The sequence below is a fragment of the Panthera onca genome, chromosome C2 (genome assembly GCF_046562875.1).
Source record: "Panthera onca isolate mPanOnc1 chromosome C2, mPanOnc1 haplotype 2, whole genome shotgun sequence".
Taxonomy (NCBI): Eukaryota; Metazoa; Chordata; class Mammalia; order Carnivora; family Felidae; genus Panthera; species Panthera onca.
Window position 1 is genome coordinate 80,240,860 of NC_138347.1, and position 20,092 is coordinate 80,260,951.

Below are 20,092 nucleotides of genomic sequence, written 5' to 3' on the forward strand. Positions count from 1 at the left end.
TCCTCTTAATTATTATCTGTAATGACTGAGTAATATAGGAAGTATGTTCTAACACAGCTGCCTAAAAGTTAAGTGTGTCGCTTAAGGAACTGGTGTTTTCTTATCCCTACTGGTGCTCACATAGAGGTTGGATATTCAACTAGCAGTATGAGTTGAGCTGGATGCACCTGCTCTAAAACTGTATTCCAGTTTGTGAGTTATGACCCTCAAGGGCCAGCCACTTTGCACAGCTGATGGGCTTTAGTAAGATATGACTGTCAGGAACCAGAACTTTTCAAGGAACCACTCCTCCTAGTCATCCATTGCATTCCTTGATACTCATTACTATCTAAGTTTATAATGTAAGCTTGAAAAACAGTGGAGCTTTACTTCCTTGGAAATAGCCACTAGTTCAGGATGTCTCTCCGATTAACAAGGAGGAAGCAAGTTCCTGCGTGCTGGGTACATTTTGAGATGATTAAACCTTGATCTCTGATCTCACAGAATTCAGTTGAGAATTACTAACACCGTATGAGGCACTGGGCACACAAAGCAAGAAAAAGCCACCTTCTCTCTGTTCTAGTGGGACTCAGAAATGGGGATGGGGAGCTCTGGGGCCTGACTTCAGGGCCGACAATAATGAGAAAATGAGGTAAATGCTACAGGAGCGCCATATAGAAGGGTCTGCTGGGGCACCCAGGAGGGCAAATTAATCTTGCATAATGGAGTGGTATTGGAGGTCAGGAGGATAAGACACATTGACTGACAGGTTTTAACAAGGCAGAAAGCTAAATGCTTCAAAAGAGGGCAGAGGAGATGTGGGAATTCATTCATATGGAAGAGAGAGCTTTTTCTTGCTGGGAGGTGGTGGGAGAGGAATCCTATAGGACAGAGTGACCATCCACACCTTGACGGGAAGGTGTGAGAATGGAGAAAAGGTTGACTGTGTTAGAGTAATCCAGCAACTCTTGTCTGTGTTCAGAGCCCTAGGACCTGGTGCTTGCCTTTTGTTTAGTAGTTTAAATTTTTATTTGGTTTTGATCTTTTAGTAACCGGAGTAAGGAGCCACATCATAGCCAGGGCACCCAGCAGTTCCAGCTCTGAATGTATAAGCCATGCTGGCCCCCCTCCAGCAAAACTCTCTTCCCCTCGGAGCCAGGTCAGCTCACGTGGCATCAGTACTGAGACTGTGCCTAGGACCTCCTCACTGCTACTGCGTGTCTGTCTGCCTTCTATTCACTTTGTCTAAGTTCCCTTCTGATAGAGCGTATGCCCTGGCATTTCTTCCCATTTACAGCATTACCTGTCCCACATCGAGGTGGAGAGAAGATGGCTATTTAGAACTTAGAAGGGCTATAGTCCTCAAGAGCAAAAGGCCTTTTCTCTTCTCTGGGAGGGGAGAGGTGAACCATGGAGGAGAAAGAGAAGGTGCTCAGGAAGGAAAACACATGTATCTTCATGGAGCTGCCATAGATGGTAGGCAGTGCTCTTGGAGAAGGTCCACCTCAAAGGCCTGTGACACACTGATGAGAACATGGACGACTGCTGCGGGAAGTGGCTCGCAAAGACCTGGTTTGTGCCAGGCCAGAGGCCTGGATGTGCCGAAAGGGACCCTAGATTTAGGAGCAGAAAATGTAGGTTCTTATCTTCTGATTCCACAATAAATAAGATACTAATGATCACAATTAATAATGGCAAATGTGTATCGCATTTTCTATGTGCCGGGATCTGGTACGTTAATTCTTTTCTCCACTGAGTCTTTGTAACAACTTTATGAGGTGGGGACTATTATAAAGAACCCCATTTTAGAGATCATCCGTGAAATGGATGTATGGCTGTAGAGGATAAACACATTTTTTAAATATGAAGCAGAGGGTTTAATAGTCCTAGTAAAACTCCCAGGGCTTTTGGGAAGTTCACATCAGGATCCGATATGTGAAGACATTTAGGAAATTGCTGTACATCCATGAGAGAGTTCCATTGCACCATAGTTTCTCCCACATTTTCTTTCTTCGTTTGTACTGAGCACCTGCAAGGTGAATGGCATGGAGCTATCACTACAATGGAAATAGATGGAAGAGACCCAGCGCCTCCCTCAAAGACGGACCAACCACTAGGGGCAGTAAGAAATCCAGGTGAATGACTCCAAAGTAAAGAAGGTGGGATAAATGTTGGGAGGATGATTTAAACAAGATATTATAAGATCATGTTATCTGCAAATAAATCATTTTACTTCTTCCTTTCCAATTGGATGCATTTTGTTTCTTTTTCTTGATTAACTGCTTGGGCTAGAACTTTTAGTGTTACGTTAAATAGAAGTGGCAAGAGTGGGCATCCTTGCCTTATTCCAGATCTTGGAGGAAAACTTTTCAGTTTTTCACCATTGAGTATGACATTAGCTGAGGGCTTTTCACATATTGTCTTTATTGCATCTTTTCCATACATAATTTATTGAGAAATTTTATCATGATAGAGTGCTGAATTCTGACAAATGCTTTTTGGTACCTATTGAGATGACCATGTGGTTTTTATCCTTCCTTCTGCTAATATGTCATATCAAATTGATTGATTTGTGTATAGAGAGCCATCCTTGCAATTCCAGGAATAAATCTCTCTTTGTCATGGGGTCTGATCCTTTTAATGTATTATTGAATTGGATTTGCTAGTATTTTATTGAGGATTTTTGCATCTATATTCATCAAGGATATTGGTATGTTTTTTTTCTTGTGGTGTCCTCATCTATCTTGTGGTATCTTATCTTTATGACCAAGTTGATGTTTACCCCACAGAATACATTTTGAAGTGTTCCCTTTTCTTCTTCTTCTTCTTCTTCTTCTTCTTCTTCTTCTTCTTCTTTTTGGAAAAGTTTAAGAAGGATTGGTATTAATTCTTTAAATGTTTCGTAGAAGTCACCTGTGAAGCCATCTGGTCCTGGGTCTTTTTTTGTTCGGAGTATTTTGATTACTGAATCAGATTCCTTGTTATTAGTCTTTTCAAGCTTTCTATTTCTTCTTGATTCAGTCTTGGTAGGTTGAATCTTCCTAGAAATCTATTCATTTCCTGTAAGTTATCCAATTGGTTTACATATGATTTTTCATAATGGTCTCTTATGATCTTTTTTATTTCTATAGCATTGGTTGTAATATCTCCTCTTCCATTTCTGATTTTATTTATTTGAATCTTTTTCTCTTAGTTTACCTAAGATTTTATCATTTTTTTTTATGTTTTTATAACACTAGCTCTTAGTTTCATCAGTTTTTTTCTACTGTTTTTGTTCTCTATTTCATTTATTTTTGCTCTCATCTTCATTCATTATTTCATTCCTTCAGCTAACTGTGGGCTTAGTTTGTTCTTCTCTTTCTGGTTCCTTGAGGCAGTCAATATGGAAGACAGTATGGACTTTCCTAAAAATGTTAAAAATGGAACTACCATATGATTCAACAATTCCAGTTCAATTCAAAGGAATTGAAATCAGATTCTTAAAGAGATATCTGCATTCCCATGTTTGCTGCAGCATTATTTACAAAACCAAGACATGGAAGCAAACTAAATGTCCACTGACAGGTGAATAGATAAGGAAAATGTGGTATATACATACAATGGAATATTATTCAACTATAAAAAAGGAAATCCTGCTATTTGTGACAACATGGATGAACCTAAAGGATATTATGCTAAGTGAAGTAAGAGACACAGAGGACAAAAGCTACATGATACCACTTATATAAGGAATCTAAAATAACCAAGTTCACAGAAGCAGAGAGTAGAGTTGTGGTTTCCAGGAACTGGGAGAGGGGCAAGTGGGGAGGTATCAGTCAAAGGTTACAGAGTTCCAGTCATTTACAATAGATAGGACCTATGTATTTATCCAAATGATACAAAAATGCTGATTCGAAAGGGCACACGCACCCTAATGTTTATAGCAGCACTATCAGCAATAGCCAAATTATGGAAAGAGCCCAAATGTTCATTGACTGACAAATGGATAAAGAAGATGTGGTATATACATACAGTGGAGTATTACTCGGTGATCAAAAAGAACGGAATCTTGCCATTTGCAACACATGGATGGAACTAGAGTGTACTATGCTAAGTGAAATAAGTTAGTCAGAGAAAGACGAATATCATATGATTTCACTCATATGTGGAATTTAAGAAACAAAACAGAGGAACATATAGGAAGGAAAGGAAAAATAAGAAACAGAGAAGGAGGCAAATCATAAGAGACTCTCAAATACAGAGAACGAACTGAGGGTTACTGGAAGGGTGTTGGTGGGCATGTGCTAAATCAGTGATGGGCATTAAGGTTGGCTCTGGTTGGGATGAGCACTGGGTGTTACATGTAAGTGATGAATCACTGGGTTCTACTCCTGAAACCCTTATTACGCTATATGTTAACCAACTTGGATATAAAGAAATTTTTTTTAAAAAGGTAGGAACCTAGAGAGCTATAGTTAACAATGCTGTGTTGTACACTTAAAAATCTGCTAAGAGTTAAGTGTTCTTATCACAAATAAATAACATAGTGAGCAATTATTGGAGACAAAGGATATGTTTATGGCATAGGTTGTGGTGATGATTTTATGGTGTACATTTACCCAAACTCATCAAGTTGTATACCTTAAATATGTACAGTTTTAAAAAATATTAATCATATCTCAATAAGGTGGTTAAAAGAAAAGATATAAGCATTTAGGACTTGCTTCCTGATATGGGTAAGGAAGAAGATTCAGCAAAGTCCCTGTAGGGGAAATTGTATCAAAATTGAACTCTAAGGGAAAGTAACTCTGTGCTGTTCCGTCTCCTTCCTAACATGGACTTCCTACTGGATATACCATGAATTCTTCATTTTATTTATTTATTTATTTATTTAGTATTTTACATTAGCCTAGAGATGCATTTGGAACCCTAAATAGTAACAGTTCTGCCAGCCCTGTGTCGTCGTCCCAAACAGACTTAAGCCATACAAGCTTCCAGGGAGTCCATTATCTGTTTATGAACAACAGGCAATCAGACCAATGAACCATGTTATTGTCATTCTATTTGTGTCTCTCAAGTCATTTTTCATCTCGGCTAATCAGAAGATAAAAGTTCATTCTGCATCACCTTCCGCCTCCACCCTCGTTTCAGTTCCCTGTGGTTTCACAGTGGGTGGGGCTATTTGAAATCGGTATAAAACACCCGAGAAGAGCTATAATTTTCAAATTTGCCTGTGGGTAATGTGCGTAGTAAATGTAAAGTGCTAACAATTTGGCTGTTTGAAATGTGACAATTTTCTTACATCAATGTGCAGGGTCTGAGGCAGCACAAGTTTCCAGAAGAAAGATCCATAGCTGGTGGCCAGACCCAAAGAAGTAAGAGAAGAGGTGAAGCAAGCAAGTCAAGCACTTGTGTGGAAGTGGAATCTCCTCAGTGTTTACCCCTGTGGAAGTTTGAGGACAAGGCTGAGGGAGAGAGGGCCTCCAGGGAAACACCGGCTGGTTACCTTCCAAGAGTCCTAAAAGGAGGCATTCGTCTCAGAGAATTGGCCATCACCTAGTATCTGGCCTTCAATCCCTCAGGCTCAGGCCTGACTTTACAAGCACCCAGAGGTATATTCTTCTCGTACGGCAGACCCAGACAAGCCAAGATCATGAGGTTGGTGTATAACATCATAGACTCCCAATGAAGAACCATGGCCACAGAGACCAGAATGCATAAATCTGTATGACTGAATTCTCATCCCTGGGAAGCTAAACCTTAATCAGAAGCTTATTTGTTGCAAATAGATTCATACTAAGAGGGATCTCACACATCAAATGGTAATAACATCAGACTCTCCATCTCACAAAACACAAGTTCCAGGTCTAGAGTCCAATGGCTTTCCCTTCCCAAGATACTGCTTGGATGGGTACCAACCGTTCTGTCGGCAATGCGTTTTATTGATGCATTTCTTACTAACCATCCCTCTGCTCTCATTCTTAATGTAGCCTCGTTACTGTAATGGTTGCCCATGCTGACTGAATACTAAATTCTCGAAACAACCCCAATGTCTGATGACTTGACCTGCTCGATGCTTACTGGGTGAACAGCTCTGCTTTACAGACTTTCGAGAAGCCTTTCCCTTGGCTTTCTGGTTATTCTGTCTTTAAGGGACTGCCAGTGGGCTCACTGGTGACAGAGTTTAGTGCTGGGAAGGGGTCCAAGGGTCCAGACTCTGGTCCTACATTTTCTGGTTGACTTGGCTACAATGTGCTGTGTGACTAAATAACTTTTAAGAAGCTAGTGGCCCTGAAACTGACCGAGTTTTTGTCTTAGCAACTGGGAAGGTCAGAACCATATTTCTGGCTTCTTCTGGCAACAGTGTAAGATTACATGGTATCCATTAACTGTGCGGATCTGAGGATTTCGTGCTTTTGTTTTTGCTTTTTGTTCCATTCCTAAAATCTGTTCAACAATTGTTTTATCCTTTTGTATTTTTGTATGTCCCATCTCATTCTATAAAGGGAATTCAGAGCTCAAAAATCTCAATATGCCCGCTGATAATAAATTTCCATAAGCGAAAGGGGAATAGCTGTAAATTTCTTGGAACACTTGAAAAAGAAAGTATAATTTTTTGCAGTTCTTCGAACTTCTCAAATAAGTGACTTTAGAGTCCTGTGTGAGTGGAATTGTCTTATCTGCTAGACTTAACCAGGTTCAGGTAAGTATGTGGTAGACAAATGGTGATGACAGAATGGGAGAGGGGAGGACTTCATGCACGCAGGGAAGACTTTATGCACACAGGGAGCACTTTTTGCATATGGGGAGGACTTCATGCATACAGGGAAGACTTCATACTCATGCGGAAGTGCCTTCTGGGTAGGAGGCACATTTTTTGTGCACATTCGTGAGTGTCTTCTGAGTAATGTGGAGTGTGGGGCTAGAAGAAGGAGTTACAACAGTCTTAGGGGATCTCTAATCGAATTTAGAGTGCCTCAGAGCAGTGATGAATAGTAACCTCATTTCTAATCCCTGGGAGTGTGGGGCTCTGAGGCTTGGGAGGCTTATAGTCTACTTGACCCTTTGTGTTGGGACTATGTTCTGGCTTAATCTTTCATTGTAAAGATGAGGAAACTGAGATCCAGGATCTGACTTGCCCAAGAGCATCATCATTTAGTGGCAAAGTCAGGGTAGAGTCCTGCACTGGTCTCCCAGCAAGCTCTTTTTTTCTCATGCCAATACCTAACACTTCTCCCCACTATGTCCAGTTTATTTCTTGTTCAATCCTGCCTTATGAACATACCACTGTCCTCTCCTCTCTTTACTGCCAGCTACTCAAGGAGAGACCTTGATGGCTATAAATTTTGGGAAAAGTAAGATGCCCTTGAGGAATATTTTACCACTAACCAGTTTCATGTGTCTCACTTAAGGGATGAATTCAACTGGAAAAATAAAAACAAACAAAAGTGGCATAAATAACATACAGACATCTACTTTTATACCAAGCAATAAAAAACCCAGAGGTGGGCAGTCCATTACTGGCACACCATTTATAAATGTCAATGATGACTCTAGGTCCCTCTATGCTGCTCAGCCATTTTGTGTGTGTGTGTGTATGTGTGTGTGTGTGTGTGTGTGTGTGTGTGTGACTCTTCCTGGTCTCAGGATAGCCGCAGGAGCACCAGCCATCACACTCTTGTTCTAATCAGATAGCATGGAAAAGGGAAAGGGACACAATAGCATGTGACAGCTGATTCAGACTCCTTTAAAGAACTTCCTAAGACCAATTCCCTCCACGTGACCATGTCACATAACCCCCTTAGTTGTAAGGGATACTGGGGAATGTAGTTTTTAGTTAAGGGTTTTGCTGCCCTGAGAAAAATTGGGTTGCTTGGAGAGTAAGAGGGTAGAGTGGTTATTGGGTAAACAACTTTCATGCCCTGCCACTTTCATGATTATGGGAAAATTAAATAATCTCAGAGTTTACTCAACTCTAAAATGGAAATAATATGAGGTCATGTATGGAAAGTAATTAGCAAAGTAGCTGGTACATAGTAAGTGTGAAAGAATATAGAACATTCATAATATAGAGTAGTATGGAAATGATTGATAGAATATAAAAATTCCCTAGTATCGCTGGGGCAAGGGTGAGAACTATTTTGTCTTCTTTTTTTAGTCAGCGTGTTGGATATTGCACGATGAAATTTCTGAGGTTTCTGGAAGCTTTTGTTCTCCAGGCCACATAGAGGACTTGAGACTTTAGGGGACTTGAGAGAGCTAAGGTCGGTACTCAGCTTGCCATCATCCCTTCCTAGAACGACTTTTCTCTGAGCCATCAGGTTGTGCTAAGAGACCCCTGGGAAATTCTCTCTTTGCATGTCTGTCTCTCCCTTGTTATAAGCTATTGAGGATAAGAGCAGTGTCTTAATCACTTTGATCCTTCCAAGGGCCCATTGCAGTACAAGGGACACGGTGGGAAGTCAACAAATGTGTACTGCATTGGGAGTCACTGCTGGGCTGACTCCTTTTAATATCTTCCTTGGCCAAGCCGAAACATGAAGTCCCCATCCCAGCAGACCTTGTCGGGGGGCATCCTCTGAAACATGAGACAATCAAGGTTTCTTTACGCTTCACTCTCTCAGGGAATGCTCAAAGCTCTGAACAGCTTTTACGTTAAAATGATGGAAGTTAAAAAGGTGACAGATGGGTAGTGACACTAATATTTTAGGAAACACGACCCTGCTCAGAGTCCCCTCATATAGCTCCAGGGAGTGAGCATTGTACAGTGAAATTCACTCTGGACCCAAAGCTGAAGTCTTTGGGCCCAATATTTGGTTCTGCCACTTGTTTACTAGGCTACTGGTGGAGACCAAGTCTAGACCAGTGGCCTCTAATGACTTATCTGTCATATAGGTAAATAATACTTGCCATTTCTCAATCCCTCTGGGGGTTGTGGTGAACGTTAATGAACAAACGGGTGGGAGGGGCTTTGCACCACGGCTGTCACTGTTCTCATGACACCAGTACTCTCCTCTGATATCCGACTAACTGGGTGTATTGGCTTGCTAGGGATGTCATAACAAAGTACCCCAAACTGGGTGGCCTAGGCAACAGAAATGTGTTGCCTCATATAGTTCTGGAGGCTAGACATCTGAAATCAAGGTGCCAGCAAGGTTGGCTCCTTCTGAGAGCTGTGAGGGGAGAATCCAGTCTATGCCTCTTGCCTAGCTTCTGATGGTTTGCTGAAAACATTTGGTGTTCCTTGATGTATAGAAGTATTATCCTGATCTTTCATCTTTTACAACCTTCACATTGTGTGCTCCTTCTGCGCCTGTCTGTTTCTGTCTCTGTATAAGAACAGCAATCATATTGGATTAGGGCCCAGCCCCGTGACCTTATTTTAACTGGCTGCCTCTGTAAAGACCCTATCTCCAAGTAAGGTTACATTTTGAGGTATGGGGGTTAAGACTTCAACATGTGGATTTGTGGGGCGGTGGGGGGGGACACAATTCAACAGATAATTCTGGAGTATAGTAAAGGGTCCATAAATGAATACGTGTATTACCTTTAGTCTGAAGAGTTTTACCTTGACTTGTTTCCTGGCGACCTTGGTGGCTACAGTCTCATTTTCTAATTCTGGTTTCAGCGCTCTGGAACTCTTGGTCTGCTTAAATTTTCTGAGTGTTAACTTTTCTCATGCGTAAAGTGGGAATATTAAAGGCTTTCCTATGAGGCTGTTGAGGACATTAAATGAGACGGCGTATGTTAATAAGCACCTTATGTAGTGCTTGGCATGTAGCAAGTGCCTCAATAAATGGCCATTCCCTTTCTTCATAGGAATGTTAGAGAAAGTTAGGAGACTAGGTGGGGGATGGTTAGTGCACACTAGCCTTCATAAAAAACAGTTATATCAATTTGTCCGGTTCCATCATTTTTGTGAAGAGCTATTTAAGTTTGGGGCTTTGGAAATGGAAAGAGAGCTGTCAGAAAGCTTTTTGAATTGACAGGAGACAAGCCAGCGTTGATAATCCATCATCTTAAATTGCCTACCCTTGATCGTGCTCTGCTATTTTTTTCTGACGATTTTTACCCATAATGACTTCTATTAATGTTCTATGTGCCTTTTTAAAAAGCAGTGATTTATAAATAAAAATATCTTCCCAGACCCTGTTTGTGACCTTGAAAACTATGTGAGATTTGATTTATTGTTCTATACTTTTCATCTTGGCAACACATGTTGAAAACATATTGAAGAGTGAAGCTTAGGTCACCCTCGGTGTGGTGAGGTGGAAATGAATTTGAAATCCTATAATTCAATCTTCTCACTTTTCGGATGAGGAGGTGGAGGAACAGAGAGGCAGGAAGACTGCCCCGCAGTTACCCAATAAGGCAGAACCTGGACTAGAACTTGGGCATTCTGCCCCCCCTGCTCTCTACAGCTTCCGTTACTCTATGCTCCAGTCTAATTAGCGTCTTAGGCAAGTCATTTCCACTCCCTGGGCTTTAATCCTCCTTTATAAGGGGGACTAGACCAGCAGTCTGCTGTGGCATTTCTTCACCGAGCCACAGTCAAACCACTGCCACGTGTGTGCCCTGCTCTTCAGGGGAGCAGCCCTTCCCTCCTCTCCCTATCAGACCACTAACTCCAGCATCCAACACCTATGGCCAGCTTATGGGAGGGAAACTGAAACTGAGCGGTGACCTTCAATGCCTGGCAGAAATCGATGCCTCTGGGAGGGGGTGTTCACCGTGACAAACATCACGCAGAGCGAAGAGGGGGGAAAAAATCCTCTTTTAAATACTCTTCAGACCGTGGTGAATTGGAATCCGGGTCTATCTTACCCGCTGAGTGACCTCGGCTGAGTGACGTTGAGTTACGTCGCCTCGATTGTTTCATTAATAGAAAGACCTAGGTTGGAAAGTTGTCGTGAAGATTGAATTCAATAATGTAGGTAAAACCCCTACACAAAGCCTGGTACATGGTAAGTATTCAGTATAGTGGTCATAATAGCACATTAGTAAACATACTTTGAATGAGACCGTTGGAGTAGCTCGCTGGTCCCAAACCCGTTCTAGATCTGCTAAGAAGTGACTGCCCTCCCCCGATACACATGTAAAGACAAATGTGTAAACAATTTGAGGGGCTTAAAACATCCCTGAAACTCACACATGGGCCTTAGGGGGTCCCTGGATGCCTGATTAAAAACCCCTGAAGAATATCTCTAGGAATTTCCTTCCTGTTTTATCCGTGATTCAGGAAAATTTCCTACGCTTGCATGACAACTAAGAAACACAATCTAGATGTTCCATAAACCAACTGAATCATAATGTTGCAAGAAAAAGACTCTCTGGCAAGGGTCTGAAATAGAGTAGGACCAGGAACTTTGATGAGAGAAATAATAAGTCTCAGATTCTACATTAACTCAGAACACAGCAGCTATTCAAAAATAAGAAATACAGTGCCTCATTATGATTCTACAAAATGAGAAAATGCCAAACGTGACACGCTAATAGTGTTTACAGTCTGAAACGCAGAGAAGGAGTGTCTCTTGGCCTTCTGGCCAGGCTGACCTTGACCACCGGGACTCCATTTGCATGGGGATAAGGCTGCAGAGAGCTGTTCAATCTGCTTTGCAAATAAAGTTCTGGGTTATGTTATTCCCCAAGGTGTCCTTGATAGAGTTAGGAAGAGGACAGTTGTCAGGTTGTCTCATTTGTCTGTTTTCAAGGGCTCTCAACAAACTCTGCTCTGAGGCTTTATGGTTGCCATCTAAGGATGATACTCCTTGTTCAGGACACAGACATTTACTAAGCCACGCAGTGCTCTGTGGTAAGCTATGCTATGAGGGACCTTTTTTGTCTGTTTTTAATGTGGACTGGTTTTTCTGGTTTATACTCTCTCTGGCTATACGTTTTGGAATGTTCTTTCTGGTTATGCTTTCACTCCAATTATTTTATTCACAACTCCCAGAAAGACTGTAAGGGATGTTTGCAGGAATTTTTGCTCCTGTTTTACGAAAAAGCCTGAGGCACAGAGAGGTTGGGGCTTGCTCTGGGTCGTAGTGGAAACAAAGGTTACGTCTTCTGACTTTGAAACCACTTTCCACTGTACAGAATTGCCCTTTACCTACCCAGTTTAATATGAGAAAGACTTTATATATATAACTGACTGTAACACAAGACTATAAAAGAGAACTGTGGAGGTTCAGAGGTAAAGGGGTTCTCTTTCCACTGGCCAAGGGGAAGGACCAGGTGAGTCTTTGGGGAGGGAAGCTAGTTGCCTTTTTCTTCCTGATATCCCGAGTAGGACTGGGGGAAAAAAAATGAGCAATCTCTTCTTCCGACCTCAAGAGGTGTAGCTGATCCATGTCTATACAACACATGCACCACTAATTTTCTGATGAACAAAGATTTTCTGGACACCACTATCATGATGGAGTAGGGGGTTTATGATCATAGTGACGATTCTGACTTACATAGGTATGTGTGTGTATATCCATATGCCCATGCACACACATACTTTTCTTCTCTGGCCAAGCACCAGTTGAGGTGCCCAGCATTGTGTCTGTATCCGCTTCCTGGGGCTGCCATAGCAAAGTACCACAAACTTACTCTCTCGTGGTTCTGCGGGCAAGAAGTCTGAAATCCACGTATTGGCAGGGTTGGTTCCTTCTGGAGGCCTGAGAAAGAATCGGTTCCCTGCAGCTCTTCTAGCTCTGGTGGTTGTTCATAGTCCTTAGCCTTCCTTGGTTTGTGGTTGCCCCCCTTAGATCTCTGTCCTTCTTCAGCCTGCCTTCCCCTCTGTCTGGTGTCTCAAATCTTCCTCTCCTTTCTCTTCTAAGGACACCTGCCATTGGATTTATGGCTCACTCAAAATCCACGTTGATGTTATCCTGAGATCCTTTACTCAATCACATCTACAAAGGATCCTACTGCCAAATCAGGTTGCATTCACAGGTATGGGGTTGGGACTGGTGACATTATTCAACCCGTTACAATGTCCAAATGGGACATTGCTCCTCGTCTTTGCTTCCCAGCGAACGTTTGCAATGCTTATAGCAGTGACACTCACTTCAAAGAGGGTAAGAGTCCATATAAATGAAGGAAAAATGTCTTAGTTGAATAAACAGGCAGGGGGGATGAGAAACACACCACAAGAGCTCTATGTGTGGCAGCTCTAGAAAGGATTCTCCCGGGGGTCCATCCCTTGGGTATGAAGTGCTCTGAATGCCTAGGAGAGTGGTGTGATTACAAGTGTTTAGATATTACCTATTATGCAAAAACTCAAGATCACTCCGTTACCAAGTACCTGGACTCATTTACTTAAGAAGTCTTCGATAAGAGATTTTTTCATTACTCGGTGCAAATCAATATGTATTTCAGACAGTATGTTCCTTCAAGCCTCAATTTGCCAAATAGAACAGGGGCACTTGAATTATAATGGGCAATAGAGATCCCATGTGAGTGGGTTGTGCATAATGAGGAAGACAGGTGACTGGGATATGAGCTTGTTTGGGTGTTGTGAAAAAGTAGAGATTCAGACAATCCAGGTTTGATTGGGAGTGTTTCCTGTTAATGTACAGTTGTTGTAGATGCTTCCCTTGACCCAGAATATAAGAGGAAAAGTTAAATTCAGCAAAGCTGTCTTTAGTGTCTCGGATTATATTTGTGTTTATGGACTGTTGTTTATTACTTGCTTAGGGTGAAGCAAAAAAGGTATCCCAACAATAATCTAGATTGGGATTATGGTTTCAATGTTTTTAAAGGATAGAAATGATGCCAAAGTTTCTTGGTACAATAATGAACACTTATAATAAAACAAAATTTTGCTCCTTTTTAAAAATCTGGTCCAGGAAGATCGATTTATTAAGTGTTAGCCTCTCAGCTTTTAACTCCCTAAATCACAAAGTACCCACGGCAAGCCTAATACTTTCTGAAGGTTTTCTTTAGCGCGAGCCACTTCTGGAAAACAGTTTATTTTCTTCACCTGAGGACAATAGATTAAAAAATAGGTAGCAGCCATGAGACTTCACCAAACATCTTCTGTCCTTTCTTTAAGAGATGTTGAAGGTGCCTAATAGAGTCTGACATGTTTTCGCTAAGTATGAAATATCAAAATGGCAAATCCTAATGTTTGCTTCATCCGAGGACAATTTCATACCTTATGCTTTACCTTGTCAGCTTGAATTGATATCAAGCCGGGAGAGGTCATGGCTGCCCCCCCTCCCCCCCCCCTCCCGATTCCCTATCATAGTGCAAAATGCTCCGATCAGAATTCTTAAATGTGTGGTGTAATGTGGGATGCTATGTGGCATGATGGAAAGTACACTGAATTCCACAGACAAAACCCTGCATTCTAGTCCTAACTTGACCATTTACTAGTGATCCAAACCTTGACAAATCAGTAGAATGCCACAAATATTTATTGTGCACCTACCATGTGCCAGGCATTGTGTAATAGGAGAGCAGAGAGAGAACATAAACACAGATCCCACAAAATGGCCAGGTGTTGAGGCACATGCATAAACAACTCCAGTATGAGGAACACAGAGACTCGTGCCAAGAGACAGGACTAGATACAAAGCTATAGCAAGCAGAGGAGGGAGAAGTTGTTTAGGTTTGGGGAGATCCAGGAAGGTTTAATGGAGGAGGTTGATTCATGAGCTAGGATTGCAATGGGGGATAGGATATGCACATGGATTGGGAAGGGGGTATAGGCAGATTAAGCCATGTGATCGAGCCCACTGAGGCAGTAAAGGATTTGACTCTGGGGAGCCTGATGAAGTGTCAGTTCACCTGGCACATACAGAAGTAGAGGGAGTAGAGAGAGTTGGGGCTAGGAAGGTATTGGACTCAGTAGAAAGAAGGGTTAAAAAAAAAATCTAAGTTCTCTGTTAAGATTAATCTATGGAAGAAAAAGAAGAAGGAGAAGGAGGAGGAGAAGGGGAAGGAGAAGGAGGAGGAGAAGAAGGAGAAGGAGGAGGAGAAGGGGAAGGAGAAGGAGGAGGAGAAGAAGGAGAAGGAGGAGGAGAAGGGGAAGGAGAAGGAGGAGAAGAAGGAGAAGGAGGAGGAGAAGGGGAAGGAGAAGGAGGAGGAGAAGGAGGAGAAGGAGGAGGAGAAGGGGAAGGAGAAGGAGGAGGAGAAGGAGAAGGGGAAGGAGAAAGAGAAGAAGGAGAAAGAGGAGAAGGGGAAGGAGAAGGTGAAGACGGAGGAGAAGAGGAAGAAGAAGGAGGAGGAAAAGAGGAATGGAAGAAAAAGGAGCAGGGGAAAAAGAGGAGGAGGAGGAGGGGTAGGGAAAGTTGTTGGAGGAGAAAGAGAAGAAAGGAAGGAAGGAAGAAGAAAGAGCTAAATAGCTGGGACATCCATATGTCCCTGTTCAGCACCTTTGCATGGCCAATAAACCAAAGGTAAAATGTCCTTGAAGAGGATTATAACCTGTCACAGAAACAATCTGATTCAAAGGCCTGGTGGGTCACAGAGGCCTGGAATTTCTACCCAAGTCACTTTGACCGGCTTTATGAGAGACAAAATATATTCGCTTCCCTGTAAATCCATCCAAAGTCTATAGAGGCTTTTCCCTATGTGATGGCAGGCGAGCAAAGCATAAACTTGGTGCTAATAACATTGGTCTAAGACTTGGTGGTTTCCAGATCCTGGAGATCCATTGCTTAGTAAAGTAGGCATGGGTTTCATCCCATTTTATAACTAACTAACCAAGACAATGACAGGGATAGAAAAGGAAGTCAAGCTCAGGTCTCCTTTTGAGAACAAGTATTTAATTATGCCAAAAGTTACTAAAATTTGACAACCACTGTGCTTCAAAATTGGGACAATGTCGGCCAGTGAACAATCATTCTTCAACTCAGTTCTTGCACGGAACATTAATCTGACTTTTATGGTCAGCTCTGTAAAGTACTCTTGAGGGAGTTACTTTCTTTCTCGGGGCTCACAATGCTTTGTTTTTTCAAATAAAGGGGATGCACCTGATTTTTGAATCTTTATTTTCTTTGTATGGATTTAAGTATGTGCCAGCATCAAGTCAAGCCATCATCTAGATGTTCATCCACGTTATTAGATATTCAAATAGACTGAGTTTTCCTTTGTTTAAATATAGAATTGATGCACGTGCAGAGTTTTAAAATAGTCAAACAGAGCAGAAGAACAAAAATGTAAGGTAAAATCATCCTCTGCTTTATCACCAACCCCTCTCCCCAGAGACGTCACTGTCAGCATTTCCTCTTTTTAGTTTTACTAGTAATTATTATTGTAACTTTATATAACGTGCTTAGGAACCTACTTTTTGAGGTCTTGACTCTAGACAGAGTATTATTTCCTAGATATGTCTGAAGAATATACTCACTGACATTACTTACTTCCACTTTTTCTCCCCTGTTCACTTTCTCCGCTTTCTAATTTTTGTTAGCTGGACTATTAATTTTTGGGTCTTTTATATGTTGTTTTCATGAATAACTAAACCCTACTTTATCGCTTAACTTGAGGCAGCTATAAATTCCACTGTAAAGAAAAGGACAATAGCATTCCCCTCTATCTTCAAGTTTTTCTTTCCTTTGTAATTATTTTTATACTATCTAAACTTACTACATTTATAGTCTCTTCCATAATTGTAAATACATCTTACGGGATTGTATAATAAATGGATTATTAAAAAATGAATGAACAGAATGATTATGTAAATATTATTCAATATAGAACCAGAGAGCCAGGGGTTCAAAATAGAACCAGGGATTGACTCACATGGAAGTAAATCTTCTATGCCATGAACATGTTTCAGGTTAAAGGCGAATCCTCCAATGTTCCATCTCATGTGCCCTCTCTTGATTTCTAGTCTCCTTTACCCTTTGTTGTTGCCACTGATATTTCATCCTCTTTACCAAATTACTGTTCAACTGAAGATAAAGGCAGTGAACTTCATGAGGTTTTGCACACCCTGAAGTGTCTTACGTGTCTTTGCTTTTACATTTGATTGATGGTTTAGTTATAGAGTTCTGTGCTGAAATCCTTTCCTATCTGAACTTTGAAGAATTTTCGTTGCCTCCTAATACCCAAGAGGTGCTGATAGGAAGTCTGCTATGACTCTAAGTCTTTTTGCTTGGTAAGTGACCACGGCCCCATGTTTCTGACATGCAGATTTTCTCTTTGTTATTGGAATTACCAACTTTCACCATGATGTCCTTTCCATGGTGATATCCTTTTTCCACCAGTCCTTCTGTGCATTCACACCTGTGTGGGAGTCAAGTTGCTGAAAGTGAGAGGCAAGCGTTCTGCTGAACTGAACAAAGGATTGGAGTCAATTGACCTGAATTCAAGTCTTGATTTTGCTCCTTCTTTCCATCTTTTTTCTGTCTATAAAACCTTGCAAAATACTGTATCTTCGCTCAGGTCCTTTTTTCTTTTTTTTTCCTATCAAGACAAATTGATACTAGTTTCAGTCTGGTTCTTCCCTGCCATGCCCCATTACATTGCAGAAATACTGTTACGAGTAGCAGTAAAATTGTTTTGCAAACTGTAGAGCTGTATATTATGGTCCATATCATTGCAGTAGGTGTAAACATGATGAAAAGTGTATGGTGTTATAGAAATGTGGGGTTCTTGTTTTGTTCCTCCACTTATCATGTGTCATTTTGCCTGGGTGTGTAGAAATTGCTGTGGGGCCATCGTTCAAGCAAAGCTGCAAAGCAATCTTGCTAGTTAGAAGAGTGGGCCCTCTGATACCCTCCATGCGGCTGTATAAGGGCATCCCTCTTTCTCAGCAACAGTCAACTGATAAATGACCTGTTCCTTTATCCTTCCTAGGATAACTCGTCCCTGGGAGGTTGAAATGACGCACCTGCTGACATACAGTATAGCTCCAAAGTTCCTCCGGTCATAAAATGGAGGAAGAAGAAATCATTTAAATTACTGTTTGGGGCATTAGCTTGAAAGCTTCCAAGATGTCTATTCTCTCTGATTCGACACGTTTCTTGAGTTGAAACAAAATTTAGTGATACTTCCAGGAAGTATCAAACAGTGATGTAAACTAGAAAGGGAAAGAGTACATTAGAATAACAGAATATCAGATTTGAGATAAATCTTCCAGTCGTAACCAGGATCCTCATTGACAAGGAAATTGAGAACCTGGCTGAGACAGGAACTTACCCACGGTCACGTGAGATCTATGGAAATAGTTTCCAACACTCCCAACTCCATCCCACAGTTATTTGACCTAAAGAGTCAGGTCTCCTAGTAGTCTTTAACTTTCTAACAGATCGCTTTAAAAATGGAAAGCAGAGGTGCCTGAGTGGCTCGGTTGGCTAAGCTGCCCAGTCTTGATTTCCACTCAGGTCATGATCTCACAGTTTGTGAGTTCGAGCCCTGCCTCGGGCTCTGTGCTGACAACTCAGAGCCTGCTTGGGATTCCATCTGTCTTCCTCACTCTCTGTCCCTCTCCTGCTTATGCGTGCGTTTTCTCTGTCTCTCTCAAAAATCAATAAATAAACTTTAAAAAAAGGAAGCAGAAAGAGTCCTTGTGACATGGATAATCTTGAGGCTACATCGAATACAAGTGGACAAGGGGCCGTACCTCAGAACCCTTCCGGTTATGGACCCTGTGTGGGGTGTGTGACAGCACTGACACAGGACTCTCTCACTGTGGTCGTGGGAGGTAGGAATTTTGGCCCCATCTCAAAGGCGTGAGGAACTAAAATCAGAGAGGTAAACAAGTTCACACAACTTACCACATTTGCTTTTGATGAAAGGCAGAGGCTGAACTTGAACTTGACTCTGAGCTGGAACTTGAATCATAAAATTGCTTCTCAAGGTACAGTTCAAAAGAGAATCTAGAATCCAGCTTCCTCAAGACTCCAGTCTACCTCACGGTTAGACAATGATAAACAAAGGCACAGGCTCCACTGTTAACACCGTCAGTTCTTCACACAATTCAGAGGAATTCTGTGCTCAAATTTACTGGATCCTGGATTTCCTATTTAAAAACATGATCTGGCATATGGATTGCTTTCATATGGCCTTTTTGGAATACTCACGGGGTTCAGGAGATTTAAAATTCTTTGCGAAAGAGGTGAGCTTTGCCTTGGTGAAAGCATTTCTGCAATTGTACATTGAGCCCTGGATACCACTCATGGTAACAGAGAAGAGTGTCCAGCATGGAGAGGGTCCTGAGACCAAGGCATGAGACAAACCCTGGAAGGAAATAAACATGTTCTGCCTAGAGTCTTGGCCAAGAAGAAGCTCATGGGGTTACTTATAGCTGTGTTCAAATTCCAAAAGGACCATGAAATGGAAATCAGATTAGACTTGTCTCGTGTGATTTCAAAAGGCTGCTCAGATGAAAATGAGAAGCCAACAGAGTAAAATGATCGGGAACCATATTTTTGGCTTATGAACAAAATAGCTTACTGATAGCTGGGCTATCTGCAGACAACATGGGCAACCTTTGGACATAGTGAGCTCTGTTCTGGAAGGCAGAGTGACTACTTCTCAGCAGGGAGTTGTGGAGAAATTCAATGGGTGTTGGAGTAGAACCATCAGGAAGTCCATTCCTTGGTTAAGGAATCCTGCAGTTCGATAACACACACCCAACACAACTACACACACAAACACACACGTGCACACACACACGCATGTGCTTGCTTTATCGTCCCAATACCAATAATCATTTACATTTATTGAGCACTTACTACATGCTAAACTATAGGCTCAGATCTTTATATGCATATTTTCATTTAATCCTTCTCAGGTCCTATGGAAAAGGTACTGCCATTATTAGTACCTATGGAAAAGGTACCATTATTAGGCATTCCACATTATATATTTATAATATATAAATATTATAGGTAAAGTATTATGCTCAAAACACCAAATTAGTTAATGGGGGAGCCAGAATTTCAATCTACTTGTGCCTGACACTGAGATCCTAAACACTCTGCTATACTGTTTCCTCCTCATGAAGATTAATACATTTGAAGAGCCAAAAATAATTTGGTTTGCACTCAAAATAACTCCGTAAAAGTTAGAGGGGTGCTGAAGATCAACTAGAGTAATATTATGATTTCTCTGTCATGGATAACTGACAGCTATGCTCCATTTTGCCCAAGGAAGTAAAACTCTCTTATTAATGAGAGAGAAGCAGAAATTC

At 41.5% G+C, this 20,092-nt stretch overlaps 1 long non-coding RNA gene across 1 annotated transcript; it reads right to left on the reverse strand.

Annotated features, from left to right (window-relative positions):
* Positions 1 to 15,694: 15,694 nt before the first annotated feature.
* LOC144617364 (uncharacterized) lies at positions 15,695 to 19,235 on the reverse strand. Its single transcript, XR_013557768.2, has 2 exons — positions 18,675 to 19,235; positions 15,695 to 17,977 (listed from the first exon to the last, which is right to left on the reverse strand). It is a non-coding gene; the product is annotated as an uncharacterized LOC144617364 (long non-coding RNA).
* Between the last annotated feature and the right edge of the window lie 857 nt (positions 19,236 to 20,092).